At 37.2% G+C, this 13,143-nt stretch overlaps 1 protein-coding gene across 5 annotated transcripts in view; it reads right to left on the bottom strand.

The window, feature by feature from the left end:
* Nucleotides 1–13,143, bottom strand: part of GPBP1L1 (GC-rich promoter binding protein 1 like 1) — a 77,714-nt gene that overhangs the window by 63,594 nt on the left and 977 nt on the right. For 2 of the 5 annotated variants that reach the window (XM_058303663.2, XM_058303661.2), the window contains exon 2: nucleotides 8,693–8,775. The exons of the other annotated variants lie outside the window; for them this stretch is intronic. The gene's annotated coding sequence lies outside the window, so the exon portion shown is untranslated. The remainder of the gene's footprint in view (nucleotides 1–8,692; nucleotides 8,776–13,143) is intronic. 5 annotated transcript variants of the gene reach the window in all.

The following is a 13,143-nucleotide window of genomic DNA, read 5'->3' as shown; positions in this document are numbered from 1 at the left end:
ACCCAGACAGAAGATCCATAAGGATACTGAGCAACTGAACAATACTATAAAGCAAATGGATCAAACATATATAAAATATTACGTCCAACAATGGCAGAACACGCTTTTCTTCTCAGTGAACACAGATCATTCTCTAGAACAGACCCTATGATAGGTCACAAAGCAAGTTTCAGTAAATTTTTAATTGAATTCACAGACTATCACCTTTGGCCACAATGGAATGAAGCTAGTAATGAATGACAGAAGTGAACTAGAAAATTCACAATACGTGGAAATTAAGCAATACACTCAAACAACCAATGAGTCAAAAAAGAAATCAAAAGGGAAATTAGAATATATCATGAGATAAATGAAAACAAGAACACAATACGTGAAAACGTATGGGAGGGAGCAACAGCAGTTCTCAGGGGGAAATTTAAGGTTCTGTTGTACACATTCAAAAAAAAAGAAAGCTTTCAAATTGGTAACTTGAATTTACACTTAAACTGGAATAAGAAGGGCAAACTAGGGAAGCAGATGTACCTCAACTGATTGGGCTTCTGCCTACCACATAGGAGGTCCCGGGCTCCAATCCCAGTGCCTCCTGGAAATACAGCTGGCATGACAGGCAGGTATGGCAAGCTAACACAACAAGATGATGTAACAGAGGGACACAAAGAAGACAGACAGTGCCCTCAAACAACGAGGGGGGTGGAGATAAATAAGTTAATCTTAAAAAAAAAAAAAAAAAAAAAAAAGGCACAAACTAACTCCAAAGTAGACAGAAGGAAGAAATAAAGATTAGAGAGGAGGTGAATGAAAAATAGAGTAGAAAAGAAATTAGGACAATGAAACCACGAGTTGTTTCTTTGAAAAGATGAATAAAATTAACAAAAGTTTAGGTTAACTGATACTCCCCTCCCCCTCCCCCTGAAAGGATCAATAAAATTCAGAGATTAAAGAGGTCAGGATGCTTGTACCGACCTTAAAGAAATAAAACTACAATTGTATGTCAAAAAGTTATATAACAAATGTAATGAATGTCAAGTTTAAAACACTTTTGTATTTAAATTGGTGTGTTCATCTCAATTCTTTATTAATAAAATGTATTTCAGTGTCCAAAAAAAAAGTTATACAACCCAAATGATATAAACAAATTCCAAGAAACAAATTACATAAAGTATCTCAAGAAGAATATAAGACCTCAAAAGACAAATAACAAGAGACTGAATCAGTAATCAAAAACCTCCCACCAAAGAAAAGTCCAGGACCAGATAGATGCCTTCACTGGCAAATTTTAAAAACGTTAAAAAAGAACACTTACTGGGAAGCGGACTTGGCCTATTGGATAGGGCATCCACCTACCACATGGGAGGTCCATGGTTCAAACCCTGGGCCTCCTTGACCCGTGTGGAGCTGGCCCATGAGTAGTGCTGATACGTGCAAGGAGTGCCATGCCACGTAGGGGTGTCCCCTACATAGGGGAGCCCCACGCGCAGGGAGTGTGCCCAGTAAGGAGAGCCGCCCAGTGCAAAAGAAAGGGCAGCCTGCCCAAGAATGGCGCCACACACACAGAGAGCTGACACAACAAGATGACACAACAAAAAGAAACACAGATTCCCGGTGCCACTGATAAGGATAAAAGCAGTCACAGAAGAACACACAGCAAATGCACACAGAGAGCAGACAAAGGGGGGGGGGAAGGGGAGAGAAATAAAAAATAAATCTAAAAAAAAGAAAACTCACTAACTTGTTCTATGAAGTCAGCATCGTCCTAATGCAGGGGTTCTTGAAATAAAGTAAAATTAAAAAAAAAAAATTATTCTTCTGGGGACATGTTGGTGTGGGTGCGATGTATTTATTAAATAAAATAAAATAAAATAAACCTTATTCTTCTGGGGACATGTTGGTGCAGGTGTGATGTATTTATTAAATAATACGCAATGTAGTGTGGACTTAGTAAAGGGTCCATGGTTTTTACCTGACTGCAAAGGGGTCCACTGAATAAAAAAGTTTAAGAACCCTTGCTGTCTAACACCAAAGTCAGATAAAGATATCACAAAAAAAGAAAATGGTATTACAGACCAATAGCCCTTCTGGGTATAGATGCAAATATCCTCAACAAAATACTAGCACACCAAACCCATCTGCACACTGAAAGGATTATACACTACGATCAGTGGGATTTATCCCAGCAATGCAACATTTAAAAAAAAAAAATCAATGTAATATACATTAGAATTTAAAAAAACAAAAACAAAACAACCCAAACAATCATCTCAGTTGACTAGAAAAGGCATTTGACAAAACCTAGCACCCTTGATAAAAATACTAAGAATTCTAGGAGTACATGCTAAAAGGCTTCTATGAAAAACCCACAGCTAACATCATACTATCCAATATTATACGGAAATGCCAGCCAGAGCAATTAGACAAGTAGTAAAAAGACATTCAAATTGGAAAGAAAGAAATAAAACTATCCAGTCACAGAGGACACGATCCTACATACAGAAATCACACACACACAAAATCCACCATAAAGCTACTAGAGCTTATAAACTAATTCAGCAAACTGGTGGAAAACAAGACTAACACATAAATACCAGTGGTGTTTCTATACACCAGCAACAAACAATCTGAAAAGCAAATCAAGAAACATTTCCGTTTACAAAAGCAACTAAGAGAATAAAATATCTAAGAATAAACTTAACCAAAGATGTAAAGGACTTGTATACAGAAACTACAAATCATTACGGAGAGAAATTAAAGACCTAAATAAAAAATGGAAAGATATTCTATGCTAATGGATTAGAATGTATCATTAAGATATCAATGCTACCCAAAGCAATTTACAGATTTAATGCAATCCCTATGAAAATTCTAGCACCCTTCTTCGGAAAAATGGAAAGGCTAATCAAAATTCATATGAAAGAGTTATTTCTAGAGAATGGTGGAATAAGTTTCAGGGCTTTATCTACCCCACAGAAGCTTTGAACTACCAGCAAGAATGAACAGAAACATCTTTCTCAAAGTTCTAGAAAACAGTTAAAAGGACTGCAGTAACAGAGTGAGTGACAGATGAAGAAAAAGGCAACTTGAAAGCACTAGGATCTTTTGTTGCCCTGGCTGGCCCCACCCCCAATCCCACACTACCTCGTAACAGAGCCAGCCTGTACTCCCAAGTGCTGGTCCCTGGGACCTGGTTCCAGAGGGAGCAGAATAACTCTCACGCACATATTGGGAGCGTGTATGTCTGGCCCAAACTCCATGGTGGAGGCCTGAGGGACTGTCCTGCATGTAGAAGGCAGTTCACAGAGCTTGCCTACTGCTTTGGGAGGGCAGTCAAGCCATGGCTGCACTGGGGCAAGGGACTGCTGGCTGTAGCGTATTCAGTGCAGTTCCCCATGAAGAAACTGTTTCCTAGGGAAGAAAGGATGTTTGGAACTCTATAAATGGGGAAATTCCTATGGCCACATGTACACGCCCAAGACAAGAGGCATGGGCACATGGGCATGTTACATGCAGAAAGGATTGGGAGACTCCTATGCTTTGTTCTGGACCTATTCTCTAAATTCATTGTATGGGTAAGCTCTCCTTGGCAACGACTGGAAAAGGTGTTTTCTTTCCTCCTTTTTCTTTTTTTTCCCTGTTAGTTCCTGGCATTCAAGATATGCTCTGTCATAACACTAGGTGGATACAAGTTTAAAGAATAGATGTCTCAGAATCTAAATTGCAGTGAAAATACATGAAAATATCAGCATGTCCAGATTTCAAAAGGATTGCAAAGCATACAAAGGGACAGGAGACAATGGCCCAGGTAAAGAAGATTAAAGCATCACAAACCATGCATTTGGAGAACCAGACTACTAGACCAGGTCTAAAATAGGCTGAAGGGTGTACTGCAGGTAGAAAGGAAAGGAAAAAGGAAAGGACAAGGGAGAAAGGAAATCTAAGTCAACAGACTGAAGCCACATGAAGAAATAAAGAGTTCCAGTAAGGATAAGAATGTGTGTAAATATAAATTCTACTGCTATTTAGTTTTGATTTGTAAATTCACTTTTTACTACCTACAGAATCTAAAAAGCAAATGCATAAAATACAATGATAAATCAGTGATTTTGGACTCATAATGTATAAGTATGTAATTTGTGACAACTATAAAAAGGTGGGGAAATGGAGGGGTATAGGAATACAGTTTGTGTATATTATTGAAGTTAAGTGGATATCAAAGCACAGGAGATTGTTTTTTTAAGATTTATTTTATTTCTCTCCCCTTTCCCCACGCCCCAGTTGTCTGTTCTCTGTGTCTATTGGCTGCGTGTTCTTCTTTGTCCGCTTCTGTTGTCAGAGGCACAGGAATCTGTGTTTCTTTTTGTTGCGTCATCTTGTTGTGTCAGCTCTCCGTGTGTGTGGCGCGCCATTCCCGGGCAGGCTAAGCTTTCTTTCGCACTGGGCGGCTCTCCTTACTGGGCACACTCCTTGTACGTGGAACACCCCTGTGTGGCACAGCACTCCTTGCGTGCGTCAGCACTGCGTGTGGGCCAGCTCCACACAGGTCAAGGATGCCCAGGGTTTGAACAGCGGACCTCCCATGTGGTAGACAGACGCCTAACCACTGGGCTAAGTCCGCTTCCCATGAGATTGTTATAAGATTTAGCATGTTAAATTTAAGCTCATGGTAACTACAAAGAAAATATTAGAGAATATACAAACTCATAGAGACAGAAATTAGATTACAGTTTAACAGGAATGGGGAATTAATGCAAAATGGGTATAGGGTTTCTGTTTAGGGAGATGGCAAAGCTTTAGTAACGGAAGGTGGTGAGGGTACAGCAACACTGTGAATGTGATTAATCCCACTGAATGGTATTCCTGGGAGTGTTTGAGATGCTCAGTGTATGTTGTATATATGTTCCCACAATAACACGAACACACAAATGACCTACACTTAAGTGTTCAAAAAAATTGATGGTAGAGACAGATAAATAAATGGTCAGATGGATGGATAAACAGAATGATATGGCAAATGTAGCAAAATGTTAAAAGTGGTGGATATGGTTATCTGGGGATAGATGTATGCTGGTAGTTCTCTATGGAGTGTGTAGTGTTTTTGGAACTGTCATGTAAATTGAAAGTACTCCAAAAGAAAAAAGATTTTAAAAAATTCATATGGAAGGGCAAGGGGATCCCAACAGAACAAAAACACCTTGAAGAACAAAATTAAGAATTACACTTCCCAATTTCAAAACTTACTAATATGGTACAGTAATCAAAACAGTATGTGGAGAATGGATGTGGCTCAAGTGGTTGAGCACTCACCTCCCATATGGAAGGACCTGGGTTTGGTTCCTGGTGCCTCCTACAGAAAACGAGCAAGACAATCAACAGACAGACGAGGGAGCCACTGGGGGAGGGGGGGATTAAAACAACAACAACAACAAACCAGTGTAATACTGGTACAAGGACAGACATATAGACAAAGGGAAGGGAAAATGGGGAGCTAACGCCGGCAATGCTACAGGATTTCTGTTTGGGGTGATGAAAAAGTTTTGGTAATAGACGGTGGTGACAACAGCACAGCACTGAATATAATTAGTATCACTGAGTTGTATACTAAAAATGGCTAAAATGGGAAATTTTGTATGTTACCACATTTAAAATTATATATAAAAAAGGACAATTAACAAGTGTTGATGAGGGTGTGGAGAAATTAGAATCCTTATACATTGCTGGTGACAATGTATAATGATTCAGATACTTTGGGAGACAGTAGCCTGGCAACTTCTCAAACAATTAAGTTATTATATAACCCAGCCTATACCCAAGAACAAGCAAAACATATCCACACAAAAATTAGTACATGAATGTTCACAGCAACATAATTCATAATAGCCACAACGGGGTAAAACCCACATGTCTCTAATGGATAAACAAAATGGTATATCAATACAACGATCATTAATAAATAAAAAGGAATGAAGTACCAATACATACTACAACATGGATAAACACTGAAAATACTATGCTAAGTAAAAGCAGCTAGCACAAAAAGGCCTTATATTGTGATTCCGTTTATATTAAGTGCCCGGGACAGGTAAATCAATAGTGACAGAAAATAGGTTAGTGATTGCCAGGGACCTGGGGGGAAGGGAAAGGGGAGGCTGGGGAGAACTGGAAAATGATTGCTAATGGGTATGTGATTTTGGGGGTAATGAAAATATTCTGCAACTAGATGGTGGTGATGGCTGCATAAGTCACTAAATTGAACACTTAAAATGGGTGAATTTTAGAGTATGTAAACTATATCTCAATAAACTTTAAAAATATTAGGCCAATTACTGAGAAGGAACTAGGCACTCTTTTAATGCCAAAGTAATACCACACAAACTAATTTCTTGTTTAAAGGGTGAATTTTGACTGTTTATATATAATACATGGATCAGATTGCCATCACCCTAATCCAGGGACCACTCTTATTATATATATCTTCTGAAATAATGCAAAATATGGTATAGCTAATAAGTATTCAAGTCAAGGAGGTTTAGAAGTGAATTCTTCACCCTTTAAGCTATAAACTTTACTTTAGAGAAAAATGCAGAAATTGGAGAAACAAACTAAATGGTACCACAAAAATGCAACCATACAAAACCAGAAGGTAAAAAGTACTTAGGAACACCAGTCCACTCTCCTCAAAATCAGTGGGCATTGAAAAATAAGTACTTTGCATGATTAAAGAGACATAAAGAAAAACTGTTACATGCAACAAGATCCTGGATCAGATGCTGGTTTGGATAGCTAGTTCTAGCGAACATTTTTTTTAATCAACTGGGGAAGTTTGAGTATCAGCTGGGCTTAGAGGAAATGCACATTTACTGACACTGAAAAGTGAGCATGGATGACTAAAAATGAAAGTTTATGGTATGACCTCATTTCAGCAATAAAAAATAAATAAAATTAAATTTAAAAACCTACATATATATTCAGAAAGGAAGGTTTAGAAACAGAAGTACCAAATTGCTAATGGTGGTTATTTCTGGGTATTTGTACATATTGAGATATCCTAACTTTTTACACAGCATGCATACTGCTTTTAATAATGATTAAACAATATTCAAACAAAGTATCAACTTGGGAGCTTTAAAAAAAAATACTGATGAACAGGACTTAAACCAGACTAACTGTAAAAGCTTGAAAATCACTTAAAACAAACAAACAGGGTGTACATAAAAAAGAAACTTGACTTGGCCCAATGATAGGGCATCCACCTACCACATGGGAGGTCCGCGGTTCAAACCCCGGGCCTCCTTCACTAGTGTGGAGCTGGCCTATGAGCAATGTTGATGTGCACAAGGAGTGCCCTGCTACACAGGGGTGTCCCCCATGTAGGGGAGCCCCACGCACAAGGAGTGCACCCCATAAGGAGAGTCGCCCAGCGCAAAAAAAAGTGCAGCCTGCCCAAGAATGGCACCACACACATGGAGACCTGACACAGCAAGATGATGCAACAAAAAGAAACACAAATTCCAGATGCCGCTGATAAAGATAGGAGCAGTCACAAAAGAACACACAGTGAATGGACAACTGGGGGTGGGGGGAGGAGAGGAAAGAAATAAATAAAAATAAATCTAAAACAAACAAACAAAAAACACAAAAAACTTCTTGCCTAAAGTGGCCTTTAAAAAAAAACATTCATGGCAGTATTTCATTTCAAGCACTAGGAGATTAACCTAAATAGAAGCAGTAACAAACAAAACCTCCAAATACTAGCAAATACTATTAGCCAATTGTACAAATCAGGATCCTAGGTTAAAAAAAGAAACCATACATCACTAGCTTAAGCAGAAAAGGGATTTATTAGGATAGTGGGAGTTCAAATGAATGAGAAGCTCCGTGACTTGGCAAAACGTGGAGAAACCAAGAGAAGCTAAAAGAGTCACGATACTGCCAACATTATCCGCAGGAAAAGTCTACCTAGGAAAACTGCCCCAGCTAGCAACAGCACCAGTACCACCACCTGAATGCCAAACTGTCCTTCCTCTCTTACTCCAGATGCAAGTCCCCAGTCAAGTGCATCTGACTGGCACAGCTTGAGTCACAGGCTCCAGCCCTACCTCCAGAGGTCCCAGACAGAAAATATATGTATATAGGATGCATGTGAGTACAGCATGCAAGCCACATATACAAAGCCTTTCCAGCTTTATGAAACTGCAGGAAAATGATATAGATGGGTGCCACTGAACAAACCGAAGGAAACAAAAATCCTCCAAATACACAGAACCTCCTAAGTTAGTCTTCTCATCCCTCCCCTCTCTCAAATCAAACCCCAATTTAAGCCTCTGGATCCAACTACCAACTCACAGGAAATCAAGAAAATCTAGAATGTAGGAAACTATAGGACAAATGACCTGGTTTCTTTAGTAAAACACAAGGGTGAAAAAGCAAAGAAGAAACATAGATTTAAAGAGGTGTTATAATATAGGTCAAATGCAGTGTGTTGGACCTGGATCCTAATTCAAACAAACTAGAAAAGTCAACAGTAAATAAAAACAGAAAACAATCCACAAAAACAAACAGAAAAAAAAGTCAACAGAAGAATATCTAAAATGGAAATTAAGTTAAAACATGTCATTCATGCAACAAATCTGTTCAAATTTTACTGGATTTCACTGGTTAATTAAAAAGGATGTTAATTAAAAGACAATTTCAGACTTACTGTTATTCTTCTATAGAATTATTGTGATTATAGCAATGGAAGAACCTTTATCATTGATGTGGAGGCAGTGGCCACTGGAGGTTCTAAGGGGAAGGAGAGTGAAAAAATAAGTGCAATTTGGGGGCATTTTCAGGACTCAGGAATTGTCCTGAATGACACTGCAATGCCGGATACAGGCCATTATATATCTTATCATAACTTACAGAAGTGTGCTAGAAAGTATAAACAACAATGTAAACAATAATCCACACTAAATGGCAATCCTCCAAAATATGTTCATCAATTGTAACAAATGTATCACACTAATGAACAATGTTGTTAATGTGGGAAAATGGGGGAAGGCTAGGGAGCTGGGTGTATAAGAATACCCTATATCTTTTAATGTAACATTACGTAATCTAAGTATTTTTTTAAAATTAAGTATACTTTTAAAAAGACTATTTCATACAATTCATTTAACAATATGCAGTGCTTACTATGGTCAGGCACTGTTTTAAGAACTCAACAAATACTATCATTTTATTTATCACAAACACCTTGGGAGACAGTACTATTACCTCTATTAAAAAAAGAGGAAACAGACATAGAAAGGCACAGCAGCTATAATACAGCTCTGAGGAGCAAAGTAGAGATGTGAACCCAGATGGTCTGGCTACAAAACTGGCACTCTTATTTACCATACCACTCTCTCTATACATGATGTGGTGAAAATTTTGCTTTGGAACCAGAGAAACCTGCCTGAATCCCCACCTCTCATTATGTCACCCAAATTACCTAACTTTTTGGAACCTCTGTATCCTCATTTGTAGAAGGGTTATAGTATTTATTTTAAACAGCATCTAAGCTTATGAAGTCCATAATAAATGGTTCCCATTGCCCTTCCCACCATACCTGATGAGACTAAGTAAAAATCAGAGTAACACTTCATAAACACATAGCACAAGCACTGGGATGGCTTTTCCTTTTAATTAAGAAAAAGTCCTCAAACCAGCTTTTTTTAACATATAAACCTCAAGGGGAGCAATAATTCAGAAGAGAAACTTTTATATACTAAAATTTAAATTTATACTCAGTAGAAATAAGGGTTTGCAAACTAACTTTACAGTATAGCCAAACCTAAATGAACCGAATTTTCTGAAAAAAGTTTCTCATTCCACACAAACAGAACTATTACTCAGAAAACTGTACTGAAACTTTGCTCATCCTGGTGACTCTATGACCTTCAGTCTGGTCAAAATAAGGCAAAGTAGTTTTATCAAAGAAAATGAAGGTAAACTTACTATGAGTGTGTTAAAATCAACGTTAAGAAAGGTCATCCTGCAAATATTTTTGTATTTATCTGTTAAACTATTAAGTTCTTTAGTGGCAGGGATCTTTTATGGTCATCTAAATATTCCAAGCCCCTAGTACACTAAAATTGGTACCATAGCACAGCTTATGTTTCTTGATAAATATCAAAGCATACAAATCCATTCAAAGGGTACAATCAATGGTATCTGGTATAATCACATATTGATTCATCACTTAATCAATATTTGAGCATTTTCATTATACTACTACTAATAAACAACAAATAAAAAAGTTCTGCCCCTTATTAATCACCTCTCAATTCTCTATGCTTCCCCTGCCAGTACAAAGCTATTGTTAGTCTTTCTAATTTATTTGTACTTATATTTTGCGTAGATGGAGTCAATATGTAGTACCTTTTGTCTAATTTCTTTCACTTAGTATGTTTTTTTTTTTTACCCTTAATGGAAAACTATTAATATATTACTATATACTACTCATTTATGTTTCTTAAAAGAACAAAGCTCAAAGAATGAGCTGCTTTGTTTGAAAGAAAAAGAAAATTTTCTGAACAGATCAAGTAAAGGTTGATTACTTACTTTGGTAAAGGAAAAATAACTAGTAGACTCCTTTAAATATTTGCCTAGTATATTTGAAATCAGCTCTAAAACTCAATTTTCAAAACATTAGGAGTATTCCTACCTGTATACAAAAGAAGTTCAGCTCTCTTACTGAACTATTTTTCAAGTTTGATTACAGGCAATTTTGTTTTCAGCAGACTTAAATGGGAATTAAAAACAATTCAGTCTGATATAGAAGCAACTGGTCCACCCTAGGTCTCTGAAAGTACAACCACATATTAACTGTCAGACAATGGCGACTACAGCCACTTGAGGTAGCATGTTATCGCAGCATCACCTGGATTTTTCTCTCCATCCATTTGAAAAACCATAAATAGATGCATCAAAATTTGCTTTTTTCCATAATTACTTCTTTGTTTTTGATCCCTGAAATTTTTCCTTCCTCTCATCTTTCCAATAGAATTTTTCATGTTTAAAGGTGGTAGGTATAACCATTAAGGGCTCAATGTTTCTAAGGACTTAGAAACAGACTGCCTGGTTTGAATACAGGCTCTGCCAGCTACTACCTGGATAATGTTAGGTCAGTTACTTAACCTTTCTGGAATAATTTTCCTCAAATATAAAGTGGGGAGTAAATAATTTTAAAAATATAAAGCACACAGAGCAACAAATAGTCCCTGGCACATGGTAAGTACCTTATGACAGTTATCACTCTTATCAAGCTCATACAGTTTAGTCATAAAACAAGGATATGAAATCTGCTTAAGTATGATTCAGAATTGTATTTAACTGAGCACAAAAAAGCGGATTACTAGCAGAAATGAACCCCAAATTTCAAATTATTTGATAAAACTGTTAAGCTAAATTCACTCAAAATTTAAAAGCTTCCTAAAGATTTCCCCAAAAATTTCAAGTTTTCTGAAAAAAACAAAAACAAAAACATATAAAGAATCAAATGAAAGAATGTTTATCAGTGTGTGCACACTATTTTGAGTACCCTAAAAAAAAATTTGTACATATATATATATCACTCAAGTTTATGGGTCTAACAGGCAGCACATTAAACCCCAAAACAATGCGAAAACACAATGCAAATTACTTGTGATTTCTATAAAGATTTTAAATGTTTTTCTTGTAAAACCACCAAAATAACTTAAAAACAAAAAATTGGGAAATTGACAGAAATAAACTTTTTTGTCTGAAAGAATGTAGGAAGGTAAATTGAAACTGATTTCTTAGGAAAGATGTCCGTTTATTTTACTATTAATTTCAAAACTTTCATCCATAATTAGCATTTTACTATTTTACCTTTTAGAATCTTGGCAACCTGAAACTCTATCATCTTTCTAAACACTGAAATTAACTTTATTTCCCTTCTATGCCTTTTTGCTTTTAAACTTCAATGGCCAAAAAGGGAAAAAAAAAGGTGGCCTTTTGTTTGAAATCAGGCACTCCACATCTAAAGTTTGTTTTCATATGAATTATCTCACACTATTCTAACAAATGTCCCAAACTTCAACAGCACACTTCCCCTTCAAGTATAGTATTAGATACAGAAGACCTTAGAAAGGTCAGTAGTCTACCAAATTGCAATCTAAGTTTATTGAAGACTACCAATCACTTTACAATTGAATGGGATTTACACAGGATCCCGACTTCTGTTACAAAATTTAAACATGAGCCACCATTAACTCCGTTTTTTCCTGGTAAGCAGAAATTATCAAACCTAAAATCGAATATTTCAACGAATATGACCAGCCAACCCAACAAATGGACTGGTAAAACTAACACCACAGCATAATTTCAGAACTATACACAACTACAAAAAAAAAAAGAAAAGCCAAACACCACACACACAAAAAGCCGCACCCATTCTTATGTAAACTCGTGGAGTAAGCAAACTTTTATTAGCCTCACCTTTGTTTTCACCAAGCAAGGAGTCTTCAAGATAAGAAACCAATTGCAAGACCAAAGCATTAAGAGTTTGCTAATAACTTCCTTGGTGAAACTATAAAACTTTAAGACATGTTAATATATTTAAGTGATCGAAGCTCAAGGCACTTCCCCAAGTTACAGCCATTTTAGCTTCTGCCCTTCTTTTGAATTTCACCCGGGTGAGGAGAGGTAGGTTTAAAGCATTTTAAAAAATCCGTTGAAACACTTCAATATCGACCAGCTCTTCTGGCAGGGAGAGAGATTGACAAATGCTGGACAGATTAATCGAAATAAACAAAATCTCGCTACCAAGTAAAGAACCGGAACGCTAGGGGTTAATGCTCCTCTTTCCCCCTCTGATATCCCACATTTGACTTACAAGACTTTTTCCTCTGCATATTTTCCTTTATGGGAAAACAAAAGCCCTGGCTCTTATTTAAGAATAGAAGAAAAAAAAAAACCCGTAAACCAGAGCTGCTCAACCCCTAACAAGCAGGAACGCCTGGAGGGGGGCCAGAGAGCCGCAGGTGAGCGTTCCGACCCGCAGACTAAAGTTGAAATAGGAGCGCTCTCGCTGAGCTCGTGGCAACGTTCATGTGCAAGCTCTACGCTCCGGGAGAGATGCACGGTTTACACCACACGACCCGG

The sequence above is a fragment of the Dasypus novemcinctus genome, chromosome 9 (assembly GCF_030445035.2).
Source record: "Dasypus novemcinctus isolate mDasNov1 chromosome 9, mDasNov1.1.hap2, whole genome shotgun sequence".
Lineage (NCBI taxonomy): Eukaryota > Metazoa > Chordata > Mammalia > Cingulata > Dasypodidae > Dasypus > Dasypus novemcinctus.
The sequence above is the reverse complement of the archived record's forward strand: the minus strand, read 5'-3'. Positions and strand labels throughout refer to the sequence as shown.